The sequence below is a fragment of the Halyomorpha halys genome, unplaced genomic scaffold, assembly GCF_000696795.3.
Source record: "Halyomorpha halys isolate HHAL.00 unplaced genomic scaffold, Hhal_1.1 Scaffold832.1, whole genome shotgun sequence".
NCBI lineage: Eukaryota > Metazoa > Arthropoda > Insecta > Hemiptera > Pentatomidae > Halyomorpha > Halyomorpha halys.
This window is the reverse complement of record NW_027113014.1, coordinates 104,921-109,369: the sequence shown is the minus strand read 5'-3', so window position 1 is coordinate 109,369 and position 4,449 is coordinate 104,921. Positions and strand designations below refer to the sequence as shown.

Sequence of the window (4,449 nt, the reverse complement as noted above, 5' to 3'; positions counted from 1 at the left end):
ATATAAAAGCTTCTACAGTTCGATATCTTTAATTACAAAGTACAATTCAGTTATATTTGTTAATCATTTTTTTATAATTTATCCTTGCAGATGAATTTCAACAATTTGACTATGGTCCTTGGCTATTTGAAAATTTAAAGAAGTATAATTCAACAAAACCACCAAAATATAATCTAAACTTACTTACTACACCAGTTGGTCTGTTCTGGAGTTATAATGACCAATTTACTGATGAATTAGTGAGTTAAATTGAATTATGAATATTATTATGTACACTTTAATTCAATCATATATTTAAAATTAAAGAGTTCTAAAGTTTAAAACAAGAGGTCCTTAAAGCCAAAAAAATTTGCAACAATTGAACATTTTCTCAATTAATAACTGCCGCTGAGAATAACAATAGGAATCATTATAATGGTATAAACTAATATCATAAAATAATAATTTAAGGGAACTTAAGAATTAGATTGCTTTTGCAATCTTAATAATAAATATTTTTTTCATAAAGTTTTAATGAACTTAACTTCTTTTCATTATTCTTTATTAATTTAATTTTCTAATTTAGAGGTCATCACCAATGTGTATGTTTCAGGGTCAAAATTCACTTTATACACAAATTTGTTACAGATGAATATTGTAAAGTTATTAAAATTTATATTAAAATTAGCAGAAACTCCTATGGAGGATACTCCATAGGAGTTTCTGCTAATATACATATTTACAAGTCTAAATGAAAATCTGAAACATCAAATACAGAAAATATATAAACCAAAAGTATATTTTTTTATTATTATCAAAAAGGTAATAATATAAAAAATAAATAAAATCCTCTAACTAATCATAATCTTAAGTAATAATCCAATAAATGATATAAAAGGAAAACCAAAGGAGTAGTGTTCATTATATAAGTCTATATATATACATATTTATAGACATTTTGTAAATATTACAAAATTCAATAATATTTAAATACTCTCTCTCTTTCCATCTGTTCACATCTAATTTGAAACTTTTAATTGTTATTATTCTGGAATCGGGTGAACAATGAGACACGATTTGAAGGTTGGGAGGGTGTGTATGTATATATATAATAATAGCCTTTAAATTTCGTTTTAATTATTTTAAATATATATATATTTAAAATAATTAAAACGAAATTTAAATGCTTTTATTTTTATTAGCTTTGAAGATGACAAAGTTTAAATGAAAAGATAAACAAGAGAATTTTATTTTAAATTATATATAATATTATTGAATCTTATCTTAGATATAGAGTGGGTTATCCAGACAATTAGAATACAGACACTTAACTAAATTGATGGCTATTTTTACAAATATAATTAAATCCTAGGTTGAACAAAATAACCTATTGTATATTCTTCTTTTATTACTGATGGTTCTCAATGTCTTCATTCTAAGTATGCTACCTCTGACAGTGAACAAAGGGTTGGTTCTCTTCTCTTTGTAGCACACATCCAATCTCTCAGCAATCCAAACATAATTTTTCTTCCTTTGTTTTTTTCTTCCTTTAATGACATCATCTACTTGGATGTCTCATTAATTCATCCCCTCAGCACCTAAACAACAAGTGTTGTATCCTTTGTTCTTTCTCTATGCCTAGATCTTTGAACTAAATGTTGATTGTAGCACAAAGGTTCTAATTCACTCACAATGTAATTACTTCATTGATAATTGTTATCATCTTATATTTCTTCCTAGAGTAATTTTTATTATAATTGCGGTAGAGAAACAACAAAAGTTGAAAAATTTCAATCCACCCATTCAACACAGCAGTAATTCCACAAACTGCGGAAGGACACATGCCGCCATCTTCAAATATTTTGGTTTCCATAACTTCTGAATGATGAAATTGGTTAGCTTGCTTTTTTGGTTTAGTGAAAAGAAAATCAACAAATATTAACGTTGATACATAAAATAAAATATAACTAAAACTACTATAGATAAAAAACAACTATTTATCAAAAAAGAGGATATTACAATATATTGGTCGCTTTTATAATTTTTTTTTAACCTTCTAGGGACCATAAAGGCGATCTTGTTAAAATGTGGTAAAGATTGTTTCTATAGTGTTTGTAATTAGTGGTTAACAAATGAGAAACAGGTCTTTCCATTGTATAAGGTGTGAATACAGAATAATTCTAGACTGATTATTGGAAGATTGATGTTAAATTGTACAACATTGTGATAATCAGTTAGTTAGAAGACTCATAAAGAAGAATGATAGGAAATTATTTTCTCTTACAATTTCTATAAAAAATGGGAAACCTTCCAGTTAACAGTTAATATTTTTTCTTCTTAATTATAATGAACATTAATAAGACTGTTATTAAATGTTAAAACATTTTATGAATCAGCTTACTTTAAACATAAATTATGTTAATGAATTTTAAAAATAAATATGAGAAGAGTGTTGACTGTGAATAATATATATAAGTAGTAGATGGTGGGGGCTTCGGTCAGTAAAGATCAAATGAGTAAAACATATTTATTAGTGCCACCTTCATCAGGGCTAAGAACAAAAACTAAGGTAACAACCAATGAATAAAATGATATATAGAGAAAATAACTAACATTATGGGTACATAAATAGTGTTAACAAACATGAATAGTTTAAGTATTATAAGAAGATTAAGGTCGTATGAGAAGAGTAATATTAAAATTAAGTAAGGGGAAAGAACAATTAATTAAATATATATGAAAATCTAGTTAGTAATTATATGTACAAAATGAAAATTATTACAAATAATATAATTAAAGAAGTGGTAAATAAAACGTATATTTTGGTAATCCAATATATAAGTAAAATAACACAATTAAAGAAATAAAAATATAAAGTTATATAATGCAAAAGAAACAAAGAAATGTGAATATTTTAATTTAATAGTAATAATTTAATATTAAAATTTTAACAATAAAGGATGATTTAAAGATGTTCTTATGATGTTTACTAATAACTTATTCATATTAAGTATTATGAATATAAAAATTAAATTTATTTGATAATTTTTCTTCTCAATTACATTAATAATTATAAAATAATACTAATGATAATACATTAAATAAGAAGCTTATATTATTTAATGCTTTAACACAATGGATTTGGTTATTTCAACTATGAATGTTAATTGCGCCAAAAAAAGAAAATAATTAAGGTGATTCGATGTTTGTCAAGAGATAGTTTAAAGGTTGTTATCAAATTCTTGACTGTATACTATAAGGAATATGTATATGTTTTATTCAATGATGTATTTTATTTCAGTCTGTGAAGAAAATAGCTGATACGCTACCCAATATTTTAGTAAGTTGGCCAATTGAGGATAAGACATTTTCTCACCTGGATATGGTTATAGGAGACAATGCCAACATTGTATTGTATCCTCATATCATAAAACAAATTGAATCCATCAATAAGACAAAAATGCAAGGAAAAAATTAAACTGCTGTTTGATTAACTGTCTGATAATAAATTAACATAAAATACATAATCATATACTCTTATTCTCTTAGAATATTTGGATTTAAAGTTATGTATAAATAAAGATTTGATTTCCAGAGTTTTGTTTAAACTGTTCATTTCCTATCAACTATGTATATATGTATACTAATCTTGAGACTCAGTAAACAAGACAACTATAATGAGGAAGCATTTTGCAACTTTATTTTTTTCATAGTCATGCCAATTATTTATTACAGTATGTTCTGCATTGATATGATATATCTAACTCTAGCTTAGTGTCTGAACAACAGAAAAAAAATTCAATATATATATATATATATTAGAAGAAGTTATATAAAAATAATTTACAAAGCCTACACTCAGAATAATGTATAAAATAACTAAAAAAGAAAAGCCTAACCACGCACCTGTGATAACAGGTGTAATTTGACAAACATAAAGTTGTCAAATAACATTAACTCATTGTATATTAAAATAAGACTGAAATTCCTATTTCCTTCACAACATGAATATTCACTCACTTCACTCTCAGCTTCTATGAATAGGAATTTTTATATGAAAAAAAAAAATGATAGAATCGTAAATCTGAGGAGCATTTTGCTCTCTCACAAGAGGATTGTTAAATCACAAATTTCGTTAAATATTTTCAGTTTTCATGATGGATTCAGGATTTAAAATTCTTCCCTGTCAAGAAAATTCTTAAATTTAACTTCACGTCAGACATCTAGATGACACTAGTAAAATGATCATTCATTCAGACCTTTGTTCATTGATATGGCATTGTTTTTATGGTTAAAATTAAAAAAGAATAAAGGTATCCTTGAGTAAAACTGTGAAGCATTTTATTTTTCATAATAGAATTTAGAAGCTGATAAAATGATGTTTTGTGTTCTTAATCAGATCTTCTAGTTATTGTAACATTAAGAATTTTTCAAGGAATTGGTGCTAGGTGAAATTTTTAAAATATATAT

At 25.1% G+C, this 4,449-nt stretch overlaps 1 long non-coding RNA gene across 1 annotated transcript; it reads left to right on the top strand.

Annotated features, from left to right (window-relative positions):
- Positions 1–95: 95 nt before the first annotated feature.
- On the top strand, positions 96–3,573 carry LOC136796575 (uncharacterized). The gene is made up of 2 exons (XR_010844303.1): positions 96–239; positions 3,281–3,573. It is a non-coding gene; the product is annotated as an uncharacterized lncRNA (long non-coding RNA).
- Positions 3,574–4,449: the final 876 nt, after the last annotated feature.